Source organism: Rhinatrema bivittatum, chromosome 14, assembly GCF_901001135.1.
Source record: "Rhinatrema bivittatum chromosome 14, aRhiBiv1.1, whole genome shotgun sequence".
Taxonomy (NCBI): Eukaryota; Metazoa; Chordata; class Amphibia; order Gymnophiona; family Rhinatrematidae; genus Rhinatrema; species Rhinatrema bivittatum.
This window is the reverse complement of record NC_042628.1, coordinates 80,682,681-80,691,208: the sequence shown is the minus strand read 5'-3', so window position 1 is coordinate 80,691,208 and position 8,528 is coordinate 80,682,681. Positions and strand designations below refer to the sequence as shown.

The 8,528-nt window shown below is 46.4% G+C and overlaps 1 protein-coding gene across 1 annotated transcript in view; it reads left to right on the top strand.

The window, feature by feature from the left end:
* Positions 1–369: 369 nt before the first annotated feature.
* Positions 370–8,528, top strand: part of LOC115075765 (dual specificity tyrosine-phosphorylation-regulated kinase 1B-like) — a 232,770-nt gene continuing 224,611 nt past the window's right edge. The window contains exon 1 of the mRNA XM_029576504.1: positions 370–666. The gene's annotated coding sequence lies outside the window, so the exon portion shown is untranslated. The remainder of the gene's footprint in view (positions 667–8,528) is intronic.

Below are 8,528 nucleotides of genomic sequence, written 5' to 3'. Positions count from 1 at the left end.
TGACATTTACCTAGCCCGTATTAGGGTAATTGAAATCTCCCTTTATTACCGTGTTGCTAATTCAGTTAGCTTTTCTAATTTGTTAGCTCTGTCGCTTCATTTTACCACTGTCCACTCATCTTACTAGGAAGCCCGTGCATCCAGCCCATCCTCCCTCTCTTTCTAATTCCACTCGAACACCGGTTTTTATATTAGAGCAATAAAATGGCTTTTCCTCTCGTTTGCTTGCTCCCTCACTATGACCGCCAGCAGCAGCGCCCGCATCATGACGCGCTTTCTCAGCGACGACGCCCAAAGCGTCCCAGCACGCAGAGCACGCATGGCGTTACGCGAGGAGCGTGGCTTACGTGCCCGCGTCTCCTCCGCGGTTTTTGCGTCAGTTTGTTGTCGGTGCCATTTTGTGTTGCATTACTGGGAAAAAAAAAGTTCTATGGCACAGAAAGAGCGGAAAACCGCGTTTTCCTTAGAAGCGGAAACCGTTAGCTTCTGACCTTGCTCGCACCTTCAGTACCCGAGCCGCGGGGGAGGAGGAGGACGATCGGCGAGACCTGCGAGCGGCGGCGGCGCTGGCCAGGCTGTGGCTTGCAGGGCCTGAGCAGAGAGCAGGCCCCATGTTAGCCATGTTCCCTGAGCGGTGGGGGAGGCGGCGAGCGGATATCGCTTGAGGTAACCCTGAGCAATCTTGAATTTTGTGCACAGTTCCACTGCACTCGCCGGCTGGAGCATTCGACACGTTGCATAAAATGGTATTTTAATCAATGATCTGGAAGCCTGGGTCCTTCTGTACCTAAGGAGAGCGGAGACTGGTGTTAAATTTATTTGTAATATACCACACTACTTATTTTTTGAGTGTTTGCATTTTTCAACTCGTGGTCTATTCTTCATGCCTTTACCCAATTGGGCTACACAAGTGTTGGCAGGGGTCCTTTGCAAGCCTGACATTTTAAGAAATGTAGATTTTTTGCTCAGCAACACATGGTTCTGAGGGAGGTTATTATTATCTTCAAAGAATAATAAGGAAACGGTATCCTAACAGAGAGGCTCAAATAAAAGGAAAAATAATCTGTGCCTATAAGTAAGAATCACATGAGGTAAAAGATTCCAAATTATCCCTGTCAGCTGAAAAGTAGGTTGCAAAAATCACATTTTTGAAATATCTGTATACCAATTCAAAAAGTCTAAGATGGGAACGTTAATGTATAGCAGTGAATGATAAGATAGACTTAATTGGCATCTCAGAGTTTTGGTGGAAGGAGGATAACCAATGGGATGGAGCCAAATTAAAGTACAAATTATATCGCAATTATAGAGAGGATCAACTTGGTGGTGGGTGGTGGTGATGATAGTGTGTGTTGGGGAAGAATATAGCGATAGGAGTACACTATCGTCCACCTGGCCAAAATAAGACGGATGATGAAATGCTAAGAGAAATTAGGGAAGCTAACCAAATTGGCAGTGCAGTAATAATGGGAGATTGCAATTACCCCGATATTGATCTATACATGGAACGACGGTATATAAAATATCTAAATAAATATTGACAGGGTAAATGTCCCTTCAGGACATGCTAGAGAGATAAAGTTCCTGGATGGAATAAATGATTGTGCTATGGAGGTCAAAAAAGCAAACAAAATGTTAGGCATTATTAGGAAGGGAATGGCAAATATAGAGGTATTATGACATCCGTTTTATCGTTCCTTGAATACTGTGTGCCATTCTGGTTGCTACATTTAAAAAAAAAAATGGAGAAATTGCAGAGAAGGGTGACCAAAATGATAAGGGGCATGGAATGGCTCCCCTATGAGGAAAGGCTAAAGAGGTTAGGAATTATCACCCAGAAAAAGGATCTGGTGTCATAGTGGATAATAGATTGAAATCATTGGCTTTCAATATATTATCTTACTTGAAGGAAGACTGCCTAAGTTGTTCAAGAAAAACTGGATTAACAAGTGGCAGTCAAAAAAGCAAACAGAATGTTGGGAATTATTAGAAAGGGAATGGTGAATAAAACGGAAAATGTCATAATGCCTCTGTATCGCTCCATGGTGAGACCACACCTTGAATACTGTGTGCATATGTGGACACCACATCTTAAAAAAGACAGTTACATGGAAACATAGAAATGATGGCAGAAAAGGACCAAATGAGCCACCCAGTCTGCCCAGCAAGCTTATGCCAGTATCTGCTGCACTGTACAGGTTACCCTCGTGCTTATCAGTTTCCCAGTGTAAAATTCAGGGCCCCTCGGATGCTGTTTGAATCTAATTTTCCTTAACCCTTGCTGTGGAAGCAGAGTTCTACTGGACAAAGTACAGCGAAGGGCAACTAAAATGATAAAGGGATTGGAATGAGTCCCCTATGAGGAAAGACTAAAGAGGTTAGGGCTGTTTAGCTTGGAGAAGAGACAGCTGAGGGGGGATATGATAGTAGTCTACAAAATCATGACGGGACTTCAATGGGTAAAAGTGAATTTGTCCAGGACTAGGGGGCACTCAATGAAGTTAGCAAGTAGCATATTTAAAAAAAAAATCTTAATTCTTTTTTACTCAACGCACCGTTAAGCTCTGGAATTCATTACCAGGGGTGGTGTTAGGGCAGTTAGTATAGCTGGGTTTGAAAATGGTTTGGATAAGTTCCCGGAGAAGTCTATAAAGTACTTCTTTCCGGCATTGGATCTATTTAATGTTTGGGCACTTGCCAGGTACTTGTAACCTGGATTGGCCACTGTTGGATACAGGATGCTGGGCTTGATGGACCCTCGATCTGACCCAGTATGGCAACTTCTTATGTTCTTATTTGAAAGTTGAAATGGACTTAATACAAAATGGAGAACAAAAATAAAAAATTTAATTTAAAAACAGCTACAAATTTGCTGCTTAATGCAAGTTATCGTTTAAATTTATATAACAGTTCTCCAAAATGTGGGATGGGTAAACATGAATCAGTTGTTTATGGTTTCAAAAAAGTACAGAGACTAGGTGATGTGCAATGAAGCTACTAGGTTAAACATTTAAGACAAATTGGAGAAAATATTTTTTTTACTCATCGCATAATTAAACTCTAGAATTTGTTTATGCAGGATGTTCAAAACTTTTTTAAAACCCTGCGTACAAGTTCCTGGAATAAATTCCATAAACTGTTATTAAGGTGCTGTTTTTTAAAAATAAAATTGAAAAGCTTTCATCTAATATAGATAGTACACCCATCAAGAAATCTCCCTGAATACGAAAGAAGTTCTGAATACGAAAGAAATCTTGATGACACCACTATAGATGAAGTAGAAGGTTTGATTAAAAACTTAAACCCCGCTAATCACCCTTTAGATTCAATCCCAACAATAGTGCTGAAACAAATTGCGAATCTAATCGCACCCACCATTACCTCTATCTATATAAATAAAATGTTAAATAGTTTGGACAAAATCACCAATCTCAGAAACCACTGAACCGATTGCTTTCAAATTTGGACACAACCTTCATTTCGCATACAGGAAGGTTCTTCTGTACTTACGTTACAGATATGTCACACCTGTGACAGGTTAAAGAGGTTTAACATTTTTTTCCAGAAAACAGCGACATCTGCTGGACGTAAGCGCCATCTGTTACACCTTACACTAACACACGCTACACTAATCATTTTGCCAGTCCAGGTCCACGTTTCACTTCCATTTTAACACATTCGCGCACTTTTTTTGCCGGAAGATAACTATTTCCTTTACAGATAAAATACACCCACCACCCTCCTCACGCCCCCCACACACATGCCAAATTGATTTACTTCCCACAGCCTCCCAACACACACAAAACCACCCTCCTCACACCCCCCACACACACATGCCAAATGTATTTACTTCCCAGGCCCTCACAACACACACAAAACCACCCTCCTCACACCCCCCCCACACACATGCCAAATGTATTTACTTCCCAGGCCCTCACAACACACACCCAACCACCCTCCTCACACCCCCCACACACATGCCAAATTGATTTACTTCCCACAGCCTCCCAACACACACAAAACCACCCTCCTCACCCTCCTCACACTCCCTACACATCATGCCAAATTTATTTACTTCCCAGGCCCTCACAACACACACAAAACCTGACAGAAGTCCGGGAGGCTCCAGCGGGGGGCCAGGACCGGTCCGGGATACATCTCCTGCACTACGGCCGTCGGCTGCCAGCAATCAACATGGCGCCGACGGCCCTTTCCCTTACTATGCCACTCAGGGACACCAATGGCGGCAGTAGCCCATGTGACATAGTAAGGGCGAGGGCCCTCGGCGCCATTTTCAGGACTGGCAGCCGGCGGCCCTTTGCCCTTACTATGTCAGAGGACCTACCACTGCCATTGCTCCATCCCACTGACATACGGCTCGATACTGTAAGGCCGCGGTAGAAACAGTGCGGCAGTGTCAGGCGCACCCTTCCTCCCCGCACGCACAGTTCTCTTGACCTAGCGCCTGATACTCTCTTCTAATTGCATGCAAATGCATGCCGCGGCTGTGAAGCGTTAGGGAAGGGTTATGCCCGCGCAACCCATTTTACTGTATTGGCGCTTAATACAGCGCCTATACAGTAACCTGGGTGCGCTGGTGCCTGTCATTTCAAATGACATTTGAAATGACAGGCACCAGGAAGTGTAAAAAACAAAATTTTTAAATACCTGTCGGAGGGCCGCGTGGATCCAGGCGGGCGGCGGGATCCGGGGGGCGGGTGGTCGCGTGTTAAATCTAGGCCGCGGGCGGGTGGGCGCCTGTTCCAGGCGGGGGGGGGGCGGGTGGTCGCGTGTTAAATCTAGGCCGGGTCGCACAGATGCGCATTCATCCAGGCGGAGGAGCCGGCGGCGAAAGCCGCCAGCTCCTTCGCCTGGATGAATGCGCATCTGTGCGACCCTTGCGATTCGGCGCTCAAGGCGTGACGTCACGGCATGTGACTGCCTTGAGCACCGAATCGCAGGGGTCGCACAGACGCGCATTCATTCATCCACTGCGCATTCATCCACTGCCGGTGGGGGCTGCCTCCGGCAGTGAATGAATGCGTCTGTGCGGACCCGGCCTAGATTTAACACGCAACCACCTGCCCCCCGGCTCCCGCCGCCGCCTGGACCCACGCGGCCCTCCGACAGGTATTTAAAAATTTTTATTTTTTTTTCTGACAGGTTTTATGTGTCCCACATCATTACATTTTCTCGATCATCTCTGTATCGCTTTTTTTTAATTGTGTTTTATTGTGTTTGAGTATCTTAAGCGGTGTCGATGGGTTTGCTACAAGACTCACAGTCCTAACACCTACTAGGGGGAGGCGGTAAACTAACAGGTTAAGGCCACGGCAAAACAGCGGGTTACTAAGGAGATAATATCAGCGCCCGTTACAGTATCGGAGGGGAATAGCTAATTCCTTCATTATACAGCTAATTCGTTCATTTACACATCATATACATGCTGGGTGCGGAAAGGGTTATGCGTCTATTTTAAGAAGCGCTAAGGACGCGTGAAACTGGAGACTGTATTGCTGGATTGCCTTACTCGTCTGTATTGTGCGCTCCCAGCACGTTACAGACGGGGAATCTTTAACCGCACATTACTGTGTCGACCTGACAGTAAGGGCAAAGGGCCGTCGGAACCCGTTTCGGTGCTCACAGCCTAGGACCAACGCCAATACATCGCTCCCGGACCACTCCTGAACGCCCGCTCCACCGACTGACATTTTTATCAGGTCTCGGGGGGTCTGGAGGGTGGGGGGTTGTGATGAATTTATTGCGAACATCTTGGGGAGGGGTCAGGAGGGGGGGCAGGTTTCATTCATTTAGCAACTCTGGGGGGGGCAGGGGGGGCTACTGTTTTTCACAGGGCTGGGGGAGGGGGGGGGGCAGGAGAGTGTGGGGTGGTTAGTTTAAGAGAACTTTTCTCATAGGGTTGTTTTTTGGGGGAAGGGGGAGGTTCACACACAAATACATACACTAAACTTGCACGATCTCGGGAACGCACCAAAATAGCCCTCCCCAGACCACAAAACAAATTTGGAAGTGCAAATTTGGTTAGGCACTCCCCTATTTGGCTACATAACGCGCACAGACGCCCAGGGACAGACCACATGTAGCACCAACAATTTTAATTTCCCAGGTCTTGGGAGAGGGCAGGAGGGTGGGGGGTTATTATTTGATTTAAAGGGTTGGGATTGGGGGGGGGTTTGGGGTGGGGGGGGTTCCCACAGAAATATAAAGACAAAGGTTTTCTGATCTGAAGGGTAGGCAGTAGGCGGGGGGGGAGGTGACAGTGAGGGGAGGGAGAATGAGGGGGGAGGTGAGTGTGAGGGGAGAGAGTTGGAGTGGGGACAGGGGAGGGAAGGGGGGGTAAGTGACCAGCAGCCTCCTCCAGCCCCTGCAGGCCAAGAAAGAAGAATCCCATCGGCTGCGGAAGGCTTATACTGCTGTCTCCTTTGCCGATTGCCGGCTGCTTCAATTGCTCGGGGGCTGATACTGCTGCCGCCGCTACTTTTCCACGCGGCACGGCTCTTTCTCCTTCCCGCGCACTGCACCTCGTATCACTTCCTGTTCCGTGGCAGCCGCGGGTGCCACAGCTTCCTCTAACACCGCTGCCATTCCCATTGGGCTTGAACGTGCTGTTAGCCTGGCGGCAACGTCAGCAGGAATGGAAGAGCAGCGGGAGAGATCGGGAGCACGCGACACACCTGCCGGTGCTTGGCAACACACTGGTTGAGAGCGCTGGTCTAATCTGTAAGTTCTGAGAGTAGTTGATCTGTATTTTTAAACAATCTCTTTGCCTCACACAGATTTTCAACCTTCACAACCAATGTTCCCACTAATTTTTGAAAGACTAAGGGGGTTATTTTGTAAGGCTTATTGCGTGTGAAAAGTCCCTTTTCGCGCGTGATAGCAAACGGGGGCGGAGTTGGGGCGGCGAGGAGGCAGACTTGGCGCTGTCTTCGCTGGTGGCGATAAAGTAAGCCACGTTATTGCCGCCAGTAGTGCGCCCAATAGCACCAACTTTCACGGTGGTGCTATTGGATGCGAAAGCTGACAGCGATGACACCGTGGTGGTGCGATGGCTGCCGGCTTTCGCAGGCCCACCCCCCGTTACCACTGGATTCACCATTCTGTGTGAGAATAGTGAATCCAGGCCTAAGTGTGCAAAAATGGTTTATGCAACTTTTTATAAGCTGAATTCAAATTTGTGAGCTGTGAGCCATTATAATGCAAATATTAGGAATTTTTGTGTGCACGGTTCACAACATGTGGGCACATAAACACATGGACAGCTTAGAGGGAACAATGCTTGCAACTCCTTTTAAAGTTCCTTAGAAACATAGAAATGACGGCAGACCAAACAGTCCAGTCTGCCCAGTAAGTTTTCACACTTATTTTTTCATACTTATCTGTTACTCTTGTCCCTTATAAGTAACTTTTTTATTCTATTTCCCTTCCACCCCCGCCATCGATGTAGATAGCAGTGCTGGAGCTGCATCTAAGTGAAGTATCTAGCTTAATTGGATAGGGGTAGTAACCGCCGTAATAAGCAAGCTACTCCCACGCTTGTTTACCCAGCCTGTGCAATTCAGTCCTTTTTGGTAGTTGTCTGAATAGAAATCTTTTCTTCATTCCCCTGCCGGACTGAGGATTGTCCTTCTAATTTTCTGTTTATAATATTTTCTATTTATAATATTCTCCCTTTAAATGCTAGCGCAATAGATTTAGTCATCATTCTCCCTCCAGTGATTATGTGAAATTTGATCGCACTCTGATCGCTTCTGCCAAGCAGTTCAATCACCCTTATTCCATTGCACCAGGTCCTTTGTTTCACTGAAGTAGATCCTAAGGAAGCAGTCATTTATGCTTCTAGAAATGTAATCTTCCTAGTATGCATTAAGGCAGAGGCGAGTAAACTTCGATTTTCAAGTTCTGCACTGGTTAGGTTTTCAATATATTCTTTATGAATACAGATACATACATATTACCCCAATTGTATGCAAAGCAACAGCCTGTATTTTCATTAGGGATAATCATAAAAACTTGAAAAGTGCAAAGCCCTTGAAGACTAGACGTCTAACCCCTGCCCAAGGAGACATTCACCCAATCGCTATTGGCATAATTGATATCTACCTTTTACTTCTGAGTTTCTACTTTTATTAGCCTGTCTGTTTTCATGTAGATAAACAGCTGAATTTGCCATGCTGTCTGGTTACATCTTTTGTGCCACTAGGTGGTGGAGCTCTCTAAGATTACCAAACTCTTTCAGTGAGGTGCTCCCTCTTGTATCTTCCCGTGTTTGCCTGAGGCTCCTCAGTCCGTTTTTTTTTTTTCCGTGCGACTGATCGCACGGGGAGCTCTCTCCTGAGAGAATTCTAATTGTGAGGTAAAAAAAACCAAACCCATCATAAACCACAGGGAAAGGCTTCACCATCATGATACTTCGACCAGGATTTAAATTCTGTGCCTGTGGCAAGATTATGTTGGTCACTGATGGCCACAAATCGTATCTCTGCCTCGGTCCTGACCATGACCAG